We start from the raw sequence: 26,107 nt of genomic DNA, 5'->3' as shown, positions 1-26,107 counted from the left end.
CTGTTAAAAATTTCCTGAACACTCAGAATGATTTAGCTGCCGAAACAAGTCGTGTTGAAAAATATATGTATACAACTGCAGCAGTGATTCAAAGTATGAGTTAGCCTGATGTCTGTAACTTAAGGTCTTTCATAATAATTAGTTTAAAGAAAAAAGAAAAGGAAACTCCGCGATCGTTCCCTCGAGACCACGCGATAGCCGACCGCCTGCCGTGTCACCCTCGGCCACTGTCATCGGATGCCGTATGGAGGGACATGGGATCAGCACACGGCACTCCTGGCCGCTGTCGATGTTCCGATCTTGGAGCCGCTCGCTACCTCTCCGTCAGTCAGCAACTCAGTTGGCATCACGAGGTTGAGTACGCCCCCAGCGAGGAAAAATCCCTGGCAATCCATGAGGGTCTATCGCGTTGACCACTCTTTTTTGTTGCTCTCGGCATTTGGTCCGAGCGGATTTCACATGACATCAGGTTCATCGTTATTTTTTATTACAAAGGGCAGCTGGTTTAATAATTATTTATTCCAATGAACTGATCGGGACTCCAGTTGACTATTGGGTGACATAAATTTGTACATCACTTTAAACTGATGTTACAGGTAGAGATTCAGAGTAAGGAAGTTTAGTGTTTAACGTTCCGTCGACAACGAGGTCGTTAGAGATGGAGCACAAGCTTGGATTAAAGAAGAATAGGGAAGGCAACCGGCCGGGCCCTTTCAAAGGAACCATCCCGACATTACCTTAAGCAATTTAGGAAAATCACGGAAGATCTAAATCTGAATGGCCAGATGGGCTTCGAACCTTCAAAAATGGTTCAAATGGCTCTGAGCACTATGGAACTTAACATCTGAGGTCATCAGTCCCCTAGAACATAGAACTACTTAAACCTAACTAACCTAAGGACATCACACACATCCATGCCCGAGGCAGGATTCGAACCTGCGACAGTAGCGATCGCGCGGTTCCAGACTGAAGCGCCCAGAACCGCTCGGCCACACTGGCCGGTTTTGAACCTTCGTCTTACCGAAATCTGGACCAGTGCGTCAACCACTGCGCCACTGCTGCCCCACTTCGCTCTGTATAGAGATTCAAACAATCCCCCTGGAGGTTGCACCCTACAGTTTGAGAGCTGCTGTTATTTAGGCTCTCCAATGGAATTGTATTAGGCGCGACCTCTGAGTCGTGGCCGTCCAAAGAGGAAGCATCTCCTACAAAGATACTATCGCCGCATCTCTCTCAGTCGATTTCCATATCATTGGAGAAGCAGCTTGTTAGGAAATAGTACAAAATAACAGAGAGAGCTGACGAGTTTTCTTATATCAATTTCCTTTCTACCCAAGAAACCTGCCTTCAAATCACATTTAAGGAGGGTGTTAAGACTTACTCACTTTTCTTAATGTCTCACCGTACGCTTCAGAATTGATTATTCATACACATTGCATAAAATTGAAAACAGGATTTCTTAGCTTCTTTGGTAGCCGTAACCCTTCTGGCCGACAGGATTTGGCGCACGTGTTTTGGTTTATTGGGCGAGGTGACGTGATCCCAGATAGAATCAACTGCTGTTTTGTCTCTTCATTAACTAGGAAACCCATGTCCCTTCATCGGCTACAGTCATGTGAAGTGGCATTTCTCTTCTGCATCGTAACAGAAACGAATGTCCAAGAGTCATTCTTAAATTTCGGGATCATAGGAAAGACTTTTGAAACTAACCAGAACGGAACCTGTGGGACCCTTGCCGTTAAGACATGATATTATCCAAAAAAACTTGAATAAACATCCGGAAATTTGGCCGACATATTACACAGACGTATAGCCACTTGTGTCATCATCACAAACAATTGTCCTTTCATTCTGAAACAAACGACACGATTGACGCGCAACACATCCACTTATCACATTCGGTCCGTACACATCACGCGTGTAGAGATGAGTAACAACAGCTTTGAGATTTTTGTCGCCACAAGCCTTCACAATCGCTACACTCATTTTGAACGGCTATTGTAGGCGAATGGAAAACAGTGAGCCGTATGACTAAAGTGAAGGAAACGCTTTTCTTCCAAGTTAGAAGCTTAAGTTTCGGAATTTATATTTATGAATAAAAGATGAAGCAAGAGCTCTAGGTTGTGGGAACAAATGGAGAAATTACCTTTTGAAGGGCATCATCTTTACGCCAGTGGCCGTTATAACTTTTTTTACATACTATTGCAATTTCGGCCTTAGGCCATTATCAAATGCTGATACTACAGCTTTAAGCCATGTCAGCGTAATGTAAGCTGACACATTTGTATGTTACATTACGCTGACATGGCTTAAAGCCGTAATATCAGCACTTGATAATAGCCTAAGGCCGAAATTTCAATAGCATGTATTAAAAACTTATACCAGTCACTGGCGTAAAGATGATGTCCTTCAAAAAGTTTTGTATGACTGAGAATCCCAGCTACAACAAGTGCATAAAGTAGCTCTTCCTTTGCCTTGAGCTCTGGTTTCCACATGCGATAAGCTGAATAAATAAAGCGAAGCTTGGACGTCATTCTGGAAGCAGTAGCTTCTAAAATGTGAAGGCTGCTCAGTAGTACGGTCTGGTTTGCAGAGTGCAGTTGGGGCTCAACTAGCAGCATGTGCACACCGGGAAAAATCCTACAGACCTAGTAAATGTCCAACTGGAAAGCATTAATAAGCTCTATATCATTTCAATGAAGATAATGTTAAATATATTGAGAATCATTTTCTGCCAGACCTAGAGAAGAGACGAAGTGGAGCTCGATTCATCAGAGCAAAGGATGAGGCATCTCCTTCAGTATGTAGCTGAATCCAGGATTCCAGTCCGGCATTGCAGAAGAAATGGACACTCATGAAACTACAGTGATTAGTGCTTTTAAAACGATAATGGAAAAAGCTGACTTGTGGATGAAATTCCTGTCTTCACCACATGATGTGGTTTTGGCAGAAGGAGAGTGGCTAGGAAATGTAAGTTTTCAGGTGCTACTGGTGTAATTGACTGCGTGTGTGAATTCCGAAATCAGCCTAGTATGGATACGAATTTATTAACATAAAGGGTTTCGTTAGTATAAATGTGCATGCTATATGCAGTGTAAATGAACAGATCTGTAGCATTAAGGCTACCTGGACCGGGTCATCACTCGACGTTCGAATATGAAGAAAGTAAAATGCCCGGGAAGTACTAAATGAATTTAAGAGCACTCTTCTTTTGGGTCGGGAGGACGACGGTTCAATCCCGTCTCCGGCCATCCTGATTTAGGTTTTCCGTGATTTCCCTAAATCGCTTCAGACAAATGCCGGGATGGTTCCTTTGAAAGGGCACGGCCGATTTCCTTCCCAATCCTTCCCTCACCCGAGATTGCGCTCCGTCTCTAATGACCTCGTTGTCGACAGGACGTTAAACACTAATCTCCTACTCCTCTTCTTTTGGGCGATGAAAGCTATGGCCTAGAGCGGTGGCTGATGAACCCTGTCGTAATTCAACAGAGGGTAGTCACAAATCATTCTGTGTGATGGAGCGTTGTTTTGAGCAGCTGGAGAGGCGGTTTACTATTGTACCATATGAGTGTAGAGTTGCCTTAACAAATGATTCAATAATTATAGTTTACTGCTTTGTGCTGCATAATATTGCAAAACATCTGCAGGACGAAGATTTTGAGGACACTGCACAGGATTTCCATGGCGATCCTTCATCTGAATCGGATGAGGACATCGTTAATCTACAAGTCACATATGGTCACTTACAACAAATCGCAACGGAGCCTTAGGTTAAAAAAAAACGTTTACTCAACAAAGGCTACTGACAGTGCAGACGAGCTAGATAGCTAGGAGTTTTTATGTTAGAAGTAAATGGAAGAAGTTATTCAAACAATCTAAAAAAAAAATCTTGATTTCAACCTTTTGCTTGCAAGTAAATGTTGTGACTTCCACTTTTTATCTTCCAAACTTTCATTTCAGTTTTATTTATACGTTCCAGTGTGACTTTCACACTGTTGTAACTCTGTAAACATAGTTACCTACTGCGAAAGCAGTTACCGAGTGTCCCGTTCCTCCCAGTATTTCCATGCGACGGGGAAAAGGAAATAACTATATACTTATATGGATATGGTGCCTGTTCTTTCGGACATACCATATCCATATAAGTATATAGCTTTGGCAATACCGGCCATGACCTCCTTCTTCTGAGCAGATGCACACATATTACCCGAACTCTTACGGGACTTGGTAAGAACGTCTTCCACGTGTAATGCGTGTGTTGGGTAGGAACACTACGAATGTAGTGAGTGGACATGTAAGGTGAGAATGTGGGTCTCGTGGGAGGTGTGCGCGAGATAGTCCCTGTAGTCGCACTGTGCTCTGTGCCCTCGGTGGCTCAGAGAGATAGAGCGTCTGCCGTGTAAGCAGGAGATCCCGGGTTCGAGTCCCGGTCGGGGCACACATTATCACCTGTCCCCGTTGGAATATATCAACGCCCGTCATCAGCTGAAGGTATTAATATGTACTGTAATTCTAATTTCGTTAAGGAAATAATTTTCCTGGTGGCCCTCGTACTAAACATTCCACTATCACTCGCACTGAACTCTTCCAAAGTCATTTTTTTCGAAGTGAAAGACAATGTATAATGATTTTAATTAATGTCTTATTTAGAACTAACAATATTTAAAAAAAATGTTACCCGCTGTTTCGTATTCCAGTTTGTGGCAGGGTTATTCGTAAGTACCTCTAGGGTTTCAGAAGACGATTGCAGAAAAACTACAAGGCCTAAGCAGACAGATACACGTCAGTGGGCAAAGAATCTCGCCAAGTTTTTAACTCACATTGCAGGTAGGTGTTCAGTATGGGCACCGTCTGGGACGCGGCAAACGTCAATACGAGAGTGCAATTCAGTCAAACGAATTCCCCGGGAAGGAAAATCTGTACAGCGGGTTGCCTATCTGCAGGCGTCAACGAAATCGATGCGACAATATGGAGCGGAGAGTTAACAATGAAGCTTGAAGATATCACAACCTACAGCTGCCGGTTGTAGCTATAAGAATTCTGCAGATCATTAGCAGGTTTCCCATAATCAGTGGGACGCTGATACATAGCAGTAACATCTATCAAATTTCCACAGGTTCTCTGATAACGCCCCAACGACGATACGTATCCCCATAAGTGCCTAGATTTTAATTCATATCTGACGACAACGTGAAACTAAAAACAAAGACTACGCGAAACTAAAAACAAGACTATCTGCAAAAATTATGCACTTAGCTTTCCTACGGAAGTACAGGACTACAGTCAAGAATGCACAAAACACCTGAAGCTGTAAAAATGTTACGGCTTCTGCATTCGAACGACAGCACTGCTTGTACGATGGAACGATTCGGCATCTCTCCCTCCTTTAGCTGTCATCAAAGAAACTGAATAACACTAATACTGAGTAACAGCTGCCGAACGAACGGCTGCGGTAGAACGTTCCCAGGGAATGAAGACGACATTGCAGGTGTGAGGATAACATCCTGGCCGCACGGACTTATCTGTGAGTAATAGGTTGCGGGACGGAACTCTGAGGCTATGACAAAGCACACGAACGGTTTATCCATAAAATTTCGGGAATGCCACCGCATAAACTTCATTTCTTTTAATATTCCTGCCGTGTATCTTTCTGGCATCGTAAGTCGGATTCACACACGCACAAAAGTGTCGCAACGGCTCGTGTCACACTGCAGTCGCTGTGTGAACTCCCAACATTTAGTGGCGTAATTTAAGAGATGCAACTTTTGTTGCGCCACTTTCCTACCTCCACTGCTCTCTGGTGGCAGTAATTCGAAACACTAGCATTCTGTCGCAGTTATCGTTGAGTAATTGCTGCTGTACTCAATCCGATTTCAGTTTGTTATTATTTTATTTCTGATAAAAGTGAAAACAATGGTCGGCAGGTACACTTTCGTAGCTTTTAGAACTACGAGAATAGCAACCAGTTTGATTTTATGCAGCAGGGTGTGTGTTTGTGTGTGTGTGTGTGTGTGTGTGTGTGTGTGTGTGTGTGTGTGCCCGCGCGCGTGCAAACTAATGACATATCCGTGTTTCCGACAGTCTTACAAGATATTTGAATAAATAAATAAGTAACCTTAATATATGTAACCAAAAATGTGAGTCGTATAAACTTCGTAATTTGTGAGACCAAGCATTGTATAAACGATGGATCATATGCAATGCAGGAAGTAGCTCCAGAACGTGATGTGGCAGCTGTTAAACTAAAAATTAGTTTTTCGAAATGCCTACATCAAAGAATACAGCAAGATTATAAGATCTTGGAAGAATGGCGTGTCTGCAGATGATATTTACATGCCAGCTGTTGGTTAGTTTGCCATTGCAGACAGCATTTTCGTCTCCGTGTGTTATTTCTTTTACAAAGTGTTTGTATCCCCTGGTTCACCCGCATGCGAAATTTACTTTCAGATCCAACACTTGGGTTCCGTTTTCTGTAATTAACTCTTGCCACAGGTCTAAGGCTATAACCTGCACTATAACATTCGTACTCGCCCGTATGATGTTAATTGATTACATATTGAAAATTGAGCAACTATATAGAACTTGTGGCGTCCTGTGTGAACGGTAGCTCACGATGCCATTACAGCAAGCCACAAAGTGTGGCGCCACATTACATGCGTGTGTGAACCCGGCTTTAGGAATGAGTCGGCTGAAGCTATAGTGCACTACATTACTTATTCCAACGTTTCAAACCACAGAAACATAAGCACCAGAAACGTTTATCGTAAGCATAAATTGAATCTGTGGCTACGAGTTGAATCCCTGCTGAGATATCGATGTGTCGTTATTAGCTACACTGTAGCGATTAAAGGTCTAGGTTTGGCGAGGAATGAAATAAGAGAGATAGCGATTTCAGCCTAAGCAAATCACGGAATCCGGCCTTTTCTTTAATCAACTCCCAAAGACGTCGCTGCAGTGTAGCTAATAACGACACATAGATATCCCAGCTTAGGTTGATCTCGTAGTCTCAGACTCAGTTTGTTCATACGCTTTGCCGGAGATCAGCATCTCTGGCACTTGTATTCTTTGGTTTTCAACGGTGGAACAAGTGCAGTAGCATACTGCAGCTTCAGACGACTCACTCTGAAGATGGCCAGAACGTATACAGCCGAAAAGTCACAAGAAATAAAGTTGATGCCAACGCGTTCCCGAAATTTTATGTAAGAATTATTACGCCTCGAAAACATCAAGATGCACTCGCGAACGGTACTGATTTGTTCAAGATAACTGAAATTTTAACAGCATGAGGACAAGCAGTGCAATAAAAACTGTTTTTCGCATTGCTATCCCAAAAGTAAGTGAATGGCGAAAACCTGTTTTTCTCTTGCTGCTTAACATGTAATATGTTCCAGCATGTAACACATTATTTGCTTAATACGAGTAGATACGATGCAGCGATACTGTAATAGTCCATTACATGTCGCCCATCCTCGATACCTACCCTCTTGTCTTCCAGCAGAACTTGAGAAACCCGTGCAGTACCTCCAGGAGCAGCGCTACTACCATCTGCACCGGTGCTGCACTCTCAGCAGCTCACCAGGACCACTGTTCTATCAGTGGCAGCCGAGAGGCGCAGCCAACCGGCAGACCCTCCCTGCGTGGGTGGGGGTCCCTGCACGCGACGCCGGTCGTTGCGCTGGAGGCTCCAGCTGCAGCAAGCGTGCAGCCCTGAGCCACCAGCCGTGTCTGACGGCCGCCACACAGAGCCCCTCTTAGCGGAAGTCTGAGAGAACGGCCGCAGCTGGAACCTGATACCAGACGCGGTGGATGCCGTTAGCCGCTAGGCGCCCGTCTGCCGCGCCGTGGCATAAAATGCTATGATGACTGCATTCGTGCTCGAGAGCCACCGTGCTGTGCAATGCACTGTGCGCTTCAAGCTGCTGTTATTCTACTTCCCTGTCCTTTGGCCCCGCGTCCTTCTCGAGAGTCAGACAGAGCTTTAGCGTACCTCCATGTTACTCAATCTGTACAATGAGCAAGAAGTCAGGAAAACAGACAGAAATTTGGAAATGGAATTGAAGTTCAGAGGGAAGAAATAAAATTCTGTGATTTGTGGATGACACTGTAATTCAGTCAAAGGCGACAAAGAACTTGTAACGTTGGATAAACGGAATGGATAATGCCTTAAAAGCAGTTGTTTACAGGACGAAAATAATAAAAGTCAAGCTGGGCTAATTAAGTGTAAGCGAATTAAAGCAGGTGATTTGGGAGAAAATAGATTGAAAAATGATATGCTCATTTTAGTACACGAATTTCTCTTCTTGGCCAGCAGACGAATCGAAACAGCAGAATAAAGAGGAGCAAAATGTGGACTGGCAATAGCAAGAAAAACGTTTCTGAAAAAGAGAAATTTCTGCTTATTTCGAAAATAAAATTAAGTGTTAGAAAGTTTTTACTGAAAGTATTTCTTCTGGGTGTATTTTTACGAAGAGTTGAGATCTGGATGATAAACAGAAATAGATGTTTTTGCAATGTGGTGGCACTGAAGAGAACCGAAGTCTGGGTGGTTAGGTGCTGGATCGAATCAGAGAGAAAAGAGGTTTATGCTACAGTTTATCTGAAAGAAGGGATAGGTTGATGAGGAAACATCTCGAGCCGTCGAGGAATAGTTAAATAGATAACAGGGGAAAGTATGGTGGTAGCCAAGCCGTGGCTACAAAAAGAAGGTTCAAATGGAAGTGCATAATAGCAGTTATGCAGAAATGAAAAGACTTGCAAGAGATAGACTACTATGAACAGATGTATCATATTTATACCAACAGCTCACACAGAGACTTACAGCCTGACAAACAGTCACAAACATCCGCCAAATTCTTTCTAATGATTTCCCGAGAATAGACATTGTAACGTAACGCTCATGTTGGGGAGCTATTCAGCCGCCTAAAGTGACTGGAAACTTGGAATTGTAAGATTTGATTGGGCTGAGGGGCCATGGAGCAATGGCTTCTAGTTGTATGGAGAAGACATGTTGCCAGGTTAGTACCTACACCATCGCTGGCGAGTGGGCGGCCAGTTACGGGTAATCGGTGGTTTTTCTCAGGGCTCTAGAGTTGGGGGGAGGTGGTTAGCTGTTCGGACAGCACATGGATGAAGGAGCTGATTCTATAAATGGTGGCAATCGCAATATTTTGGACTAGGGCTGCTTATAAATACTTCGAAATTAAACAATAATTCACAGTTTCGTCGCCAGTCACGTCAGAGTAATCACAGTACTAACGTGCATATTTTCAGACATTGCCATTGTGCATGTCAACGAAAATGCAGATTTTATATCGTAATACGAAACCTTTAAAAGCTAGTAATTGTTGAACACTTCATGTGATCTTAACAAAACGAGTAATTAAATGATAGTGTAGGACACTAGGTATCATCACTACAAACCAAACATGTCTATATTTTATTTATTGATTCAATTACTACATGTTTTATATCTTTCTGGTTATGTAAATATGTCCACAATCGTATTCTCCACGCTTACACAGAACATGAACGCAGTATGACTTCCCTTGAACCTCTCCAAATGTGTCCGTATGTCACATATGTAGATTATTAGCTGATTTCTATTTTATTTAAGTATTAAACTTGTTCTTTAGTAAAGACTCGCGTTACTTGAAAGTAGTAACTTAAATCTAATATTTGATACCAGTAATGAGTGGACCGCGAAGACATGCTTCTATTGAAAAGTTCACCTTTACTTTTTCTCATGTTTTATCAACAATTTTTTGATTATTCATCGTAAGCACATGTACGCAGATTTCATGTTTGGCACGTGTCTCTATGAAATGTCTGCGTGATGTTGAAGTACGTGGCCAACAAGATCTCCAGATCAGCCCCTGATGGAATATGTGTTGCTCTGGCTCGGACGGCATTTCCCTCTTAGTGCCAGTATTCAGAATATTAAGGATCAACTGCAACAGTAGTGTGACAGCATGTCTCAGGATAGGACACAAAGTATTTATGACCCGCCCTCCCCCCTCCCAACCGAATCTGTACATACAGTTTCATACTGGTAAGTACTAACATTCTGCCAAGTTATTTGTAAATTTAACACGATATTATAATCACTGTAATAACATCATGCGTACTCTCAGCCCGCGAACTTTCATTACATTTCTTCCTCCTTTTACTGGTGCTTCATTTTTTGTCAGCGAGTTTATTTTTAAATATTATCCAGTGCTGCCCAATATACGACATAACGCGTTAACACCGCCATATCAACAGTCTGATTTGAAGAACGTAATGGAAATCACGAAATTTTCTTAGCTATGAATGCTTACGTTGATTATGTTCATAACTTTATTCTCAGCTGAATATAAAATTGTCCCGTAAAGATAATAATGAGCAACACCAAAAGATAGTAATTATTTACGTCTAATATCTGAGGTGAATCGGGGAGAGAGATTGACAACTGAAGAGAAAGAGATTCGCTAGAGACGATATTGAAAGAAGAGACAGCTGAGCTCAAGTCTTTTGTGTTTTTTGTGAAATTTATAATAGAAGATCAATATTGGAGTTGTAAGAAGTATTTCTTTAAATGAGAAGCGTGCGAGAGAACCTGAACACAGAGTTATAAATAAGAGCGTTGTTCATCTCTGGGATAAACAAACAACATATGGGCGAAAGATAAATAACTGTGGCTCGAGAAAGGAACGACGTATCAATTACTGTAAAATTATTACTACAGTGTGATTTTATGTTTCAAATTTTTTGCTTTGTAAAAAATGGACGCAGGTAAAAGTTATTACATTTTACTCTTAGCAAACGTGGCAGAACCTATGAGTCTTTTCATTCAATAGAAAATACTCACCCACATCCCGAACTGTGATTCTATCAGAAAGTTTATAGTTTTCAGAGCAGAGACAAACATTGTCTGTAGAAGGTTTGTCCACACCGGATGGTATAACAGCTGGTATTTTTAACCTACTGCGATTAATACGTCAAACAATGCAGTTGCCTTCCCTGGTGAACGCCTTTTTCGCTCATTTTGTCGTCTTCTAAAACAAAACAACTGCACTCATCGAATAACGACAAAAAACTAGTGAAAGTGTCACAGTGAGTTACCCTTAATGATCCAAACACGTAGTAAAACTTTGTAATAAACTCTAACGTTAACCACAAGAGATGTTTGCCATGTAAACATATTAGCTCAGGAATAGATTCTGTCGTAGTTACAGTCAATATAATACTGACCACTCACTTTAACAATACATAACGTACCCTTATCAGTGATAAGTGATCGGTGATCGTGTGTATGAAACAAGCGTATTTATCTTGTTTATCGGCACGTGTTGAGCAATTATAAACTTTAGTCTGTTGCGCATGCACACATTTTTGCTCAATAGTGCAAGCATGTTATTATTTGTATGACTTACATGGCCATTTTACATTTTAATTTAAGGATTTCATTTATAAATGATTAACTATACGTAATATAAACAAACGAACACAGTAAACACATTGACAACAAACTCCAGAGAACATATATAATTGAATTCCTTTTATTTATTATATGGATGATAGGTTAAAGTAGGAAAGAGGAAAACCCCGCGCTTTATGTGATTGTGCACAGGGCAGTGAACTCATATGAAGAGATACAATTTTTCTTATCGCTTTTGTACCATGCAAATGTATGTATAAACACCTAGTGTTGTGCTATTTTGAAGTCGAAGTCTTGTCGTAACATGTGTTGCACTGGAGTCTGATTTTATAACAACTATCTATGTGTGAGATCACTGAATAACTGAATCATCTAGGCAGACGTAAGATTTTGTCTTGGAAATAGCGAAGTTGTTATGCAGACCTAGTCGGGAATAAACAATATATGGATAACTGCTATGTAGTTAAAGTTTTAAAGAATATATGTTTGTGGACTTAAGTATTCTGTCTTCAACAAGTACTTCACAAAGCGCCGATCTGTTGAAGATTTCCATCTTAAGCACTCGTTAGTAATTTGAAGACATGCCTATCTCAAATTAGGCTGTCGTCGAATAATATATTGTTGAGTTCCCATAGAAGAGAGTCAGTAAACAACAGAAAGACGTCCGCAGCTCGTGGTCGTGCGGTAGCGTTCTCGCTTCCCACGCCCGGGTTCCCGGGTTCGATTCCCGGCGGGGTTAGGGATTTTCTCTGCCTCGTGATGACTGGGTGTTGTGTGATGTCCTTAGGTTAGTTAGGTTTAAGTAGTTCTAAGTTCTAGGGGACTGATGACCATAGCTGTTAAGTCCCATAGTGCTCAGAGCCATTTTTTGAACAGAAAGACGCGGTTTAAACGAGAGAGCGCACTTAACTACTCGTAACTCAACGAATATGCAAACAACAAAACAAGGCGTCCAGTCGTGTCATCGTGAAGCTGGTCTAAACTGACACAACAGAAGAAACAGGATTAGATAATATTTGCAATATTATGTTGCCTTCTGTGCCAGCGTATTTAAAGAGCTGCACAGGGTAAATAGCAAAATGTTGGCGGAGGCTTGGTATCGTGTTATTAGCACACGTCAGTTTAGTACTAGTTTAAACGTAGTCCTCCCTCTACATCTACATCTACATACATACACCGCAATCCACCATACGGTGCGTGGCGGAGGGTACCTCGTACCACAACTAGCATCTTGTCTCCCTGTTCCACTCCCAAACAGAACGAGGGAAAAATGACTGCCTATATGCCTCTGTACGAGCCCTAATCTGTCTTATCTTATCTTTGTGGTCTTTCCGCGAAATGTAAGTTGGCGGCAGTAAAATTGTACTGCAGTCAGCCTCAAATGCTGGTTCTCTAAATTTCCTCAGTAGCGATTCACGAAAAGAACGCCTCCTTTCCTCTAGAGACTCCCACCCGAGTTCCTGAAGCATTTCCGTAACACTCGCGTGATGATCAAACCTACCAGTAACAAATCTAGCAGCCCGCCTCTGAATTGCTTCTATGTCCTCCGTCAATCCGACCTGATAGGGATCCCAAACGCTCGAGCAATACTCAAGAATAGGTCTTATTAGTGTTTTATAAGCGGTCTTCTTTACAGATGAACCACATCTTCCCAAAATTCTACCAATGAACCGAAGACGACTATCCACCTTCCCCACAACTGCCATTACATGCTTGTCCCACTTCATATCGCTCTGCAATGTTACGCCAAATATTTAATCGACGTGACTGTACCAGCACGGAAGAAAAATTTCATCTCTGCAGACACAAGACAGCCGAATCCGACTAAAATATGTTTTCCATATGCTAAGTTTTCTATCCTTATAACTTTTCGCTCGCCTGCTTCTTTCACTTCAATGACAACTATATGTGTATGCTTCAGTATCTATCCTGTTAACCTGTCTCTTCGTCTTATAAGGAACTATCATTAATTACATTCCTCCCTGTTGCTTCTGTAGCCTTTTATTTGTCTGTTCTCTCATTTTAAAAACCTTGCATCGTAAGACATCACAGATGTTTCCGGATAAATCTTCCCTGACTTTTCACTTGCCTAGAATTCATGTTCTCCAGATGGTCACCGAACGAGCAATGATAGCCACTCTGTCAGCGTACTGTTCTCACAGTAGTATTTATTACCATTCTGTTTATTTCTTTACTACTGCACGCCTGTTAATGTAAGCGAGCATAACATTTCAAAACAGCAAGAAATCGGTAACTGCTGACAACTATATTACTAATTTTTAGAGTCTAACATTGCTAGCTGTTGCGAATCGACAGATGGAGAGTGAGTAAGGCAGCTGCGCAGCTAGCGGGCATTTTAGATCGCTCTCATGTTTATAAACGTAATATCGATGTTAAATCGACTAAAGCTCGTATAAGGTATTAACTAATCCTAGTATGGCACCCGATTTTTTCTTTTGCGAAGTAACAATCTTTAATTATCAACAACATCCATAAGCTTCGATTAATATTTGTTAGCATGGACACAGAAATTTTGTAATAATAGTATTTTCCTCCCCATCCTTTCCCAGTACTAGCTTGCGCACCATCAACAATGACCACGTCATTAACGCGTCGTTAACCAATCCTTCCATCTCCCGGGCGCACAGAGCCTTTTTCTTGAGTTCCATACTAACAGAACTCACTTGTTTATCTGTCCTATCTGCTTGACGTGTCCCCTTTTATCCGGTCATGTTGTGTAATCTTGATTCCTATATGGCAGAATATTTTATTTACTCTACCGATACTTTGGAAGCCATTTTTATCCCTTATACTATTCGTAATATGATGTAGCGACAACTTCCAGCTTTCGTACACATAACATCCTCGTTAAGATCTCTCCCCCCCCCCCCCCCACACACACACCATACCCCCCCCCCCCGCCCCCTATCCTCCCGACCTAACCTATTTAGATGTTTATTACGTTGGGCAAGGATAGTTTCATTAACAGTGGAGTGATACTTAGTAGGTAATGCAATATTACGGACTTCCTCGAGACACATTAAATAGGCTTTCGGTTAACACCTTTCCAGCGCTATGTAATTCATGATGTTCCATATTTGTGAGGGAAATATGTTTTCATTGCATTAAATTTAGTTGACATTAAATTATTTTGAATAATAATATTAGTATGCGTCATTTTTGATGAATATGAAGAAATTCTTCTCAGCTACTTAGCCTGAGCATTTGACTCTACCACGTCTTAGATGGTTTCGAATGAGCATTCTCATTCTGAAATGCTCCCTTATTTTTTTTCTTTTTACAAGGCTGTACATTCACACAGGACAAAAATAACAGTGAGAATCACTGGAAGAAATTTCAATAACTTCATCGTACGTTTCACAACGCAACATTTGTAACATGTGACAATCATAATACGCTTTTGACCATCACAAATTAGTATTAACGATGTAAAATACAACGAATTAACATACATAGCCAATTACATATAAAACATGTATTACCTATTCATACATTAATGCCCTGCTTTTGAGTAAAAAAGAGTATATCGGCGTGCGTCTGATTTTACACTACTGAAGTAATGAAAGGCCAAAGGTAATTATGCGGAGTGACGAAGAAAATTGACAGTTATACTTCATTCTCCGAACGAAACTATGTGCCTAACATTGTATTAGGTGATCCCGTAAGGAAAATAAGAAAACGGAATTGGAGACAGATAAGAATGAAAATCGTGGTTTCATGTGAAGTAATCATAATCATAAATAATATATGTGGGACATGACTCGAAATAGGTTATTAGCTCTCTCTAGCTATTTACTAATAAGTAACTAAAACAATAGCTATTGCTTTTTGGGATGTGGCGCTATACTAGACTATACTTTATAGGATTACTACTATTATGCGACACTCAAGAATTTATAGTGGTGCATTCATATAACGGCTATCATATTATGATAATGAAAGTTTAATTTTTAGTTGTTACTGTAGTTTTGTCCTGTACCATATTACTAAAACTTATTCACTGAAATAAACACTTGTCTCGAAACTACTTCTGGCATAATAGATGCTCAATTGTCCAGTATACCAGGAAGTATTAATTTTTAATTGATATACAGCTGTAAGTGACTAGTCACCCGATAACCTCCTTTAAAAATGCAGAAATCGTGAATGGAAATTTCTGTGATGTAGGCTATGGAAACTGATAAATATGCCAAAATGTTGTAGAATTTTTGTAAACAGACCTTCAAATTGTTTAAGTGTCAACGGTCCATCTCTTTTGATATAGCAATGATACTGGTAATCTAAGAGAACGGTATAACTGTTACTGCTTAGTTTGTATGTCACTGTCACAAACGGTGTTGCGCATATTTGTAGCAAACCATCATCAGCGGTGTTACAGTGCAGAAATTGTAGTAGACTCAATATCATCACTGTATGCCGTTAGACTTGAAATAAGTGAACGACCAGCAAATTGCGAGTCACGAGTATATACAAAGAAAAGTGAAGTAGTTGTATCCATACGGTTTTCTTAATTGCCGAGAGTGGCAACACGATGAAAGAAACGATATTACACTAGTTGAAACAGCTGAAAATAAACCACAGGTAAAGAAACAAACATTATAATGCACTAAACGGAAATGACTGTAGAATCTTTTTGTATCCACGTGGATAACAGGTTAAAATGTACACTTACAAGCATATAAAAAAGAATTTAAATGATTTTGTCGATTTTTATTGTACTGGCCTGCAGGCCGAAAAAATAGTTGTGTGGAACAGTCTTCTGAAATAGCGCTTCTTAGGTCAGTAAAGTATTTACTCTGCGAGAAGCGTTAATAGGAAGATGGTGTGTAAAATAGAAAACTGATCACAGCACGGACTCCACTTCAAAGATTTATTAATTCTTACAGACACTGCCCAGCACATGTCCTTTTTAGTAGTATTTGTGACTAATAATGAAATAAGTTATGATGGACTGAGATTCACAAAATCAAAATATCATCGTCACCATCTGTGGTATGAAATCCTTTTGTGAATTTAGGCCTTGGAACGCTCCTGATGGCATTGAATATCTTCTTAATCATTGTGTCATTAGCTTTCAGCTCATGCCAGCACTGCAACTGACGTTGTCTGGCTCACTACATAGATCATATAAGGTTCAAAAATAATTTCCACTTAGAGTTTGTTTCAATTTTTATGCCTTTATGCCATTTTTCTGGTGCAAATGTCTTATACAAGTTGCGTGCAGACTTAAGGTAAGGAATTTCAGATTCCTGCTAATTACAAAGAAAATCGAAAACAATGTTACTAGAGACTGCTTCTACAAATTACCAGAATTGAAAATTCCTGTTGACAGTATTAGTCGTAAGAATCTTCCTTTTATATAGGCCTCAGTTTCACATCATGTAGTTGAGTGTAATGTAGCGAAAATTATTACAGTGCTTGTGTAAATATTCAACAAAGAGAAGTAAATAAACAACAGCAAAAGGAAATGAGTTAACTGTAACTTTGATCTATCTCCTTTTTAACTGCAAATATAGTATATTTCATGTGATTGTTAATTATAGATACAATTAACAGTACCCGTTTTGGACAAGTAGTAATATCTGTTAATTTAGATACTAACTCACTGTCTCCTAAATGTCGAGCCTGGTGATGTAGTGGTAAAGTGTGTGCCTGGAAATCGAAACGTTGCGTGATCGAATCCGGGTCGGATTGTGACCTAGCCTTCACCTACCAGTGATGTGAAGCTTCGCCAGAAAAGATTCCACATTAAATAGTACGTCTCCTTTTCCTGGTAGCATTCTTGAGGTGTATTAAGGACAGGTAATTCGCCGAAGTGGCATCCAATTGAAAGACACATCATGGCGTTATGCCACATGTACAGGGTTATTACAAATGATTGAAGCGATTTCACAGCTCTACAATAACTTTATTATTTGAGATATTTTCACAATGCTTTGCATACACATACAAAAACTCAAAAAGTTATTTTGGGCATTCACAAATGTTCGATATGTGCCCCTTTAGTGATTTGGCAGACATCAAGCCGATAATCAAGTTCCTCCCACACTCGGCGCAGCATGTCCCCATCAATGAGTTCGAAAGCATCGTTGATGCGAGCTCGCAGTTCTGGCACGTTTCTTGGTAGAGGAGGTTTAAACACTGAATCTTTCACATAACCCTACAGAAAGAAATCGCATGGGGTTAAGTCGGGAGAGCGCGGAGGTCATGACATGAATTGTTGATCATGATCTCCACCACGACCGATCCATCGGTTTTCCAATCTCCTGTTTAAGAAATGCTTCTGCTTTAGCCTTTTCCGTAAGATTTTCCAAACCGTAGGCTGTGGTACATTTAGCTCCCTGCTTGCTTTATTCGTCGACTTCCGCGAGCTACGCGTGAAACTTGCCCGCACGCGTTCAACCGTTTCTCCGCTCACTGCAGGCCGACCCTTTGATTTCCCCTTACAGAGGCATCCAGAAGCTTTAAACTGCGCATACCATCGCCGAATGGAGTTAGCAGTTGGTGGATCTTTGTTGAACTTCGTCCTGAAGTGTTGTTGCACTGTTATGACTGACTGATGTGAGTGCATTTCAAGCACGACATACGCTTTCTCGGCTCCTGTCACTATTTTGTCTCACTGCGCTCTCGAGCGCTCTGGCGGCAGAAACCTGAAGTGCGGCTTCAGCCGAACAAAACTTTATCAGTTTTTCTACGTATCTGTAGTGTGTCGTGACCATATGTCAATGAATGGAGCTACAGTGAATTTATGAAATCGCTTCAATCATTTGTAATAGCCCTGTATATATTATTATGTATCTCCGAAATAATTTGAATATATGTTACCACTTCCGGGAGGGTGCCGAATCTCACTGGCCTGACGTTTTAATTTATTACTTCTTTGCTACGAACTCTGGTTGCACCAAATTTTGCAGAACAGCATGCATATGTAATAATGAATGTATTTACAAAATTGTTTCACTGTACGACACAGAGCTCGAGAGACAGAACGTGTCTGACTTTGTGCCAATGTCAGAGTGAGAGTCTGGCCCGTCTCAAAATCGTTATAGGTATTTTGTATATCATGGGATACCTATTTAAAAATTAATAGACTCATTTCCAACGTTGGATTGAACGGCTTAGTACCTAGGCCTACAATGACGTAACAAATTCCATAGACCTGTATCCTACTGTCCTTCACCCATTAGGGTAACTAGGAGTGAAGGCAAGAGGTTGCTGTAAAAATCGCCAGACTCATTCCTCGCTTCAGTGCATACAGAACAAAGCTCTGAGAAAACTGAAGACACGTAGATGAATGTAAAATCCCCGATATTATCGACGCTTCGAATCGAACAGTAAACTATGAACATGAGCCTGCGTCTATATCTGTACCCCGCAAGCCAGCTGACGAATGTGGCGGATGGTACTTTGTGTAGCATTGTTACAGCTCCGTGAGAGTTCCAATGTCTCTCATTTTATCTTCATGGGTTTTTCGCGGGGTACGGGCAGAAAGGAGCAATATATCGGTTAACTATACTACGATTACACACTCGGAATTTTAACGATAAACCACGCTGCAATCTACAACGCTTCTCGTGTAGAGTTTGCTACTGGAGTTGGACGAGCATCTCCGTGTCGCATTCGCGCGTACTGAACGAACCTGTGACGAAATGATCTGCTCTTCTTTACATTTCTACTTCTTCTGTCAGTGCTATCTGGTGAGAGTCGCGGACGAGCAATACTCATCTGTAGGTCTAACGCAAGTTTTGTAATCTATGTCCTTCGTGCGTACACAACAATTCCTGACTACTTTTCTAACGAATTTCAGTCTGGTCTTTGCCTTTCCAACGATTACTTTCACGAAGTCATCATATTTTAAATAGTTCCACAGGAATGCTGTTGTCTTTGTTGTGATTTTTAGTCCGAAGATTAGTTTGATGCAGCTCTCCACACTTGTCTGCTCTGTGTGAACTTTTTCACTTCGGAATACCTACTGCAACCTACATAGATCTGAACTTTCTTACTGTGTTCATCCCCTCATCTCCCTCTGAAATTTTTACCTCCACTTTCACAAGCTGCGACATTGTCGCGAATAAAACAGTGACCGGTGTATACAATAAGTTTCCTTTAATTTACGTCTATAGTCACAAACGTTTTGTTAACAGATTACCGGTTTCGGTCTATAATGGCCATCATGAGATCTGCAGCAAAAATTGGGAAACATACATAAATACACTCGCATATTGTCTACAGCTTAAAAACAATAAATAGACCATAATGAAAAGTACTAGTGACATATATATGCGTTTCTTGATGCAATAATTTACCAACAGCCGTATGTATTGTAGCAATTTATTTTATTTTATGAACTTCTATGTGCTACCAGTTTCGGCATTACGTTGATGCCACCTTCAGGCCCCACTCGTCATAGTCGTAAAATCGATATACACGGAAGGAGCCATATAACTGTATCCGTAAATCAAATCGTCCTGCAACAGCTATTGGTCGTCTGGCCACCAATAGCTGCAACAGCTATTGGTGGCCAGACGACCAATAGCTGTTGCAGGACGATTTGATTTACGGATACAGTTATATGGCTCCTTCCGTGTATATTGATTTTACGACTATGACGAGTGGGGCCTGAAGGTGGCATCAACGTAATGCCGAAACTGGTAGCACATAGAAGTTCATAAAATAAAATAAATTGCTACAATACATACGGCTGTTGGTAAATTATTGCATCAAGAAGTTCATGCCAGCCGTCGTCCCATGATCCATAATGGATCAACGAAGATTATATATGCGTTTGTGCGCTTTAAGTATGAAGAGGCATACCTGTTTTATAAAATCAAAGCCATAGTGGCATCGTCAAATATTAAATGCAAAATCAGCACCAGCATCGCCAAATATATGTAAATAACATCGTATGCACGAATCATGTTGTCAGAAGCACTACTGTTCAAAACAAGCTGCCGTACGTTTCATTATGGTCTATTTATTGCTTTTAAGCTGTTGACAATCTGTGAGTGTCTTTATGTTATTTTCCCATTTTTTGCTGCAGATCTCATGATAGTCATTATAGACCGATACCGGTAATCTGTTAACAAAAAGTTTGTAACCATAAACGTAAATTAAAGAAACTTATTTTACTTCCACAATTACCAGACTAACGAATGATTAATGCCTCAGAATATGTTCTATCAACTGATCCCTTCCTTTAGTCAAATTATGCCAAAAATATCTTTTTTCCCCAAACTGCTTCAATAACTCGTCATTAGTTACTCGGTCTACCGTTTAATCTTCAGCATTACCACACCACATTTCAGAAACTTCTGTTCTCTTTTTGTCTGAGCTGCTTATCATCCACGTTTTCAGACGAATTCATTCAGGAGAGTTTTCCTAACATTTAAATTTATTTTAGATACTAACATTATTTTTTTCCAGAAATGCTTTTCTTGCTATAGCAAGTCTACATTTTTATCCTGTCTGCTTGCGGCCATTATCAGTTATTTCGCTGCACAAATAGCAAAACTCATCTGCTACTTTTAGTGTCTCATTTCCTAATCTAATTACAGCAACATCGCCTGACTTAACGCGACTACATTCCATTACCCTTGTTTTACTTTTGTTGCAGTCCATCTTTTAACTTCTTTGAAGACACCACCCAGTGCGTCCAACTGCTCTTCCAAGTTCTTTGCTGTGTCTGACAGAATCACAATATCTCCAGCAAACTTTACGATTGTCCATACTCGCAAATGCGAATACATTTCATGTATGTTAAGATTTTTATTTCTTTTCCCTGAACTTTAATTAGCTTTCCAAATTTATTTTTGGTTTCCTTTATTGTTTGCTTAATGTACAGATCGTACAACATTGGGGATAGGCTACAGCCCTGACAGCCTTAAAGAACGAGATGGCACAATGGTTCACACACTGGACTTGCATCCGCGAGGACGACTATTCAAATGCCCGTCCACCCATCCAGATTTAGGTTTTCTGTGATTTCCCTAAATCGCTCCATGCAAATGCCGGGATGGTTCCTTTGAAAAGTCTCTAATGACCTCGCTGTCGACGGGACGTTAAACTCTAGTCTCCCTCCTTCCTAACAGCCTTGATTAGCCTTGTAATGACGCGTACTGGACGGCGTACAACAGTAAATCTGGCACTCAGGCTGTGGGCGTTGGCGAGTTGGGAGCGGTCGAGGCGAGGGGCCGTAAGCTCCAGCAGAGCTTTTCTCCAGCCACGGCCGGCTCTCTCTCCAGCTGGACCGGGACCGGACGCTGCCTTGGCCGTGACCTCCAGCCGGTACGCAACGGACCGCGTCCACAGCGGACTGCCTCACGCCTTCCCCCCATACACTACGCTGCTCCTCTGGTTTTCTCAATCTGCATTACGATCGCGATGCCGTAGAATTCAGCAGTTTACAACTCGGGAAATCTTAGGCGCTTCAACAATTCACGAGAACATTTCCTGAATAGATGACAGGGCATTGCCTTGTTAACCGTTTGAATACAACAAAATGAAAACAAATATAATTTTGAAAAGTAACCTTTATTACAATGTTAAGCAACAAATGCAAGAAGAAGTTGGCTATTGTAAACTCTGAATTGTTTTAAGGAGGTGCTTTCACTTTGGAATATAGTTTTAAATTTTTCACAAAATTAACCTTTTGTTATCATTGTGAGAACGAATACGAGAAGAAACTCGCAAAAAAATAAACATTCAATTATTTTATGAAAGTGGATTCACTTTATAACCACTATGAATACAGCTTTCAACTACCCGTCATTTCATGTGATATATTTGAAAACAAATCCGCATTGTTCCTAGACACAGTCCCATATCTCGAAACGCCCATGAACTCATAATGCCTAAAACAAATTATAGTTGTAAATAACAAGCAATAATGGACATAAAATTTAATAAAATTTATATCAAAATTACATAATCCACAGTGAATTCATTTCGAAACCACTCATAAAAGTAGTAGCAGAAACTCAAATTTACGTGGCACAACTTTACATATACTTACTTTCACTGTTAATCATATCATCCACATGATTATAAAAAAAGACGCATGTTTCAATCGCCTACAGCCATACAGTACAATCTCCCTCTCGACTGTTGCTTAGATTGCTACAAGCGACTATTACAATGCACATCATTCGTAGAAGTTCCAGACTGTACCAGTAGATATCTCTGTGTTGCAACGGCATCGGTGATTTCATTCTAAAGGCAATGGTACCTTTAAAAAAGTTAATATGTTGGTTTCACGCAGAAGTCACTGAAACTCAAATGGTTACACTTTCCTGACCTGCGGACATAATATCAGTGGAAAAAGGAAGATAGGAACTCACCCCATTAGCGTACTACGCAGGGAAGAGTACATGTAGCGATTTCTACTGTACTTAGTCTGTAATCTTCGGTAATCTGGGAGGGAATATCTGTGCAAACTTGTGTCTTGTGTAACAGTGGTTTAGAATGGCTGCTGTTAAAGTGTAGTTAATGGAACGATCGCTGTGGGTGACTTAGGCGTGACACAGTAGTGCCACATGTTTGGGACAGAAAAATGTGACGCGCGTGTCAGGAGAGCCGTAGGCGACTATCTGCACTCAATGACGAACTTGCGGAAATGATGAAGGAAGCAATTAGAGGGAACAGGTGATTACACTCATCGAGTTATCGGACAATTTAGACGTCCTCCTACACGAGCAAGAAATGCCATAGGGCGACAGGGAGCTATAATCTGCCTCTATAAAAAAAAATTAAATAAGTGCAGTATTCGTCATATCTTTAAATTTAAGGTGAAAGGATTCCTTACGCTAGAGTGTTAATTTTTTACAGCGGTTTTTCTAATAATTTAAAGTATTTTAGGTTAATATCGAATATGTCTGCTACCATGAAATCTCTTGTTTACCATAAGTTTTTCGTCATTTGAAACATAGATCATCATATGGCATTTTTGATTTTGGATCATCTATGGTTCGCACTACAACGCTATAACAGCTCGAATAGAACAGCCATCGGACTGCTGTATATAATATGATGATTACGTTCTTATTTTGTGAAGTGCTTGCAATTAATCTTACCCCTCTCATGTCTATCATCATATTACTAAGATATTATTGGTATCCTTAGCCCTTTTCATCTTAGCTTGCGTCTGACACAGCCGGCCGAAGTGGCCGTGCGGTTAAAGGCGCTGCAGTCTGGAACCGCAAGACCGCTACGGTCGCAGGTTCGAATCCTGCCTCGGGCATGGATGTTTGTGATGTCCTTAGGTTAGTTAGGTTTAACTAGTTCTAAGTTCTAGGGGACTAATGACCTCAGAAGTTGAGTCCCATAGTGCTCAGAGCCATTTTTTTGCGTCTGACACACAATGCTCTTTCTGCTCTTGAACTTGTTAGGTTGTATGTACGCTTTACCCTTCGAATCCAAAACCAGAAACTATCATCTGGACTAAGCTATTACGCTTTCGGAGTCCCCTTGATCTTCTTGCTGATCAGTATTGGTTGACTGTAATCTTGTCTTAGTGCTATGGATTGCAGTTCGCAATTCAGCTCTTTCTTGGCAGCTGACAAATCACCTCGAGGTTTGGAGGTTAGCTGCTACTTTTAACATTATTAGCAGTGCTATTGACAATCAGTGTGACCCCAAAAATGAACTGTGCCATTTTTCGTGCTTGAAAGTTGAACAAAAAATGTCCTTCATGAAAAAAGTAGGAATTCATTGTACTGGTTTTCATACCTGGAATAGATTCCACATAAATATTTATTGAAACTAATAAATTTTCCATGAATTATACTTATTGAAACCGTTCACATTACACTATCACAAGATAAATACCATCCTTGAGAAAAGTTTTAACTCTGGCAACCAGAAATGCTCGGGCAACAAAAATTCTTTGCTTATTCACTTACGACAAGAGCATCAGTAACATCGTGTTAGTGTGCCATTTGGCTCATATTTGCTATATTATGATAGATGTCACTACTAGCGGCGTTGTTTCTGTGTATTTGAGTGCCTCGGTCCGTCAGTTTTCGACTGTATAATACTGTGGACCCGAACAATTTTTTTTCAAGTTCTTAGACGCGATTACTTAAATATTTGTGGTAGAGTATCAGATATTAGTTAAAGCTGGTGTGTAGATTTCTAGACCCTTTAGTGACATTTCTTTTTTACCTATATAGATCTTTCACGTCCATATAAAAGCAACGGATTAGTGTAACAACAAAAAGATAGTTGTGGAATACTTCGTATAAAAGCACAGATCACTCATTCAAGACCATCCCGAGGGTGCTCTGGATTTTTCAACCATCAGCTTTTATGATACTGATATACATAAGGCGAATTTGGCACGGAAGTCTGCCCTTGTTCTGTTCCCTGACTAGCCGTCCGGTGCCCGACCAAGGAACGCAGTGACACTTCCTGTATGGTAACGGTCTCAGTGCAGCAGTTGAGCCGCGGTAGGTTATGCGCCTGTGTGAAATGTGACAGTGCAGACATTGCCCTATAGTACTCGAAAGAAGCCGAACTCAAATTCTGTATCAGTATCATATTTTTAGTTGTAACGTCTTCCTCACGCCTCTTGAAGAGAATGTTACAATGGTTCCTTTCCTAAGGCCACGATTAGTTCTTTTAACCTTTCTCGTCTGACTATACTCGTGATACGAATAACCGAAAATAAATATTATTCGCCTCCTTTGAAGAACACACTGGTCGTTTTCGAGCACTGTAGACAGTTCAGAACTGGTACCAGGTGGTCACTGTAGACGTAAGTCATGGCAGTGAACTGGTATGTGCTAGTGGTTGCGTAGGATCTGCGCAGTAAGGTGAGGCCGGCCGGAGTGGCCATGCGGTTCTAGGCGCGACAGTCTGGAACCGCGAGATCGCTACGGTCGCAGGTTCGAATCCTGCCTCGGGCATGGATGTGTGTGATGGCCTTAGGTTAGTTAGGTTTAAGTAGTTCTCAGTTCTAGGGGACTGATGACCTCAGCAGTTAAGTCCCATGGTGCTCAGAGCCATTTGAACCATTTGAGCCAGTAAGGTGAGTGGACGTGGAGACCTGTCAGAACAGCAAAAAGGAGCTACCGTTTTTGGACGTCCCCACGACCAAACCGTGAAATAACTTGGCCCACTTGTCGGTGTATCTACAATGTCTGTCCAACGTGTTTGCAGGGTATGGTGTACCAGTCGCAGCCATGTGGATGGCGTAAGAACAATTATCGCAAAAAAGATCGGAACGGACAGGGACCGGAGACAAGTTTCTTGCTTTGTCAATGACAGTCGGCTTCAAACCCGATAAGAATTCCTGCTGTCATTAAGCGCAGGTCTATCTGAACCAGTTTCCGTGCGAAAACTGAAAAGGAAACTGTACGCGATGGACATTATGAGTCGGGTACCTTCCAAAAAAAAGTTGCTCACAGTGGTACAAAAAACTGCACGTTTGCAGTGGGTTAAAAACACAGAAACTGGAGAGTAGATGACTGCAGGCGACTCGTATGCTCTGAGATGCCGAGACTGTGTCTCTTTTCAAACGACGGAAAGCGTGGAGTGTACCGTCGACCCATTGAGACTTTCAATCCGCAGTGTGTGGAGTGTGTAATTCAGGACGGAGGTGGTTCTGTGTGTTTTTGAGGTGTTTTTACGTTCCATGACTTGGGCCACTCATTGAGGTCACCGTGAACAAGAACA

The 26,107-nt window shown here is 41.0% G+C and overlaps 1 protein-coding gene and 1 non-coding gene across 2 annotated transcripts in view; one reads left to right on the top strand and one right to left on the bottom strand.

The window, feature by feature from the left end:
* Positions 1-26,107, bottom strand: part of LOC126191133 (nucleolar protein dao-5) — a 73,611-nt gene that overhangs the window by 34,379 nt on the left and 13,125 nt on the right. The window lies entirely within an intron of this gene.
* On the top strand, positions 4,364-4,438 carry Trnat-ugu (transfer RNA threonine (anticodon UGU)). Its single transcript has one exon. It is a non-coding gene; the product is annotated as a tRNA-Thr (tRNA).

This window comes from Schistocerca cancellata, chromosome 6 (genome assembly GCF_023864275.1).
Source record: "Schistocerca cancellata isolate TAMUIC-IGC-003103 chromosome 6, iqSchCanc2.1, whole genome shotgun sequence".
Taxonomy (NCBI): Eukaryota; Metazoa; Arthropoda; class Insecta; order Orthoptera; family Acrididae; genus Schistocerca; species Schistocerca cancellata.
Note: the sequence above shows the minus strand (reverse complement) of the source record. Positions and strands in the feature narration are given on the sequence as shown.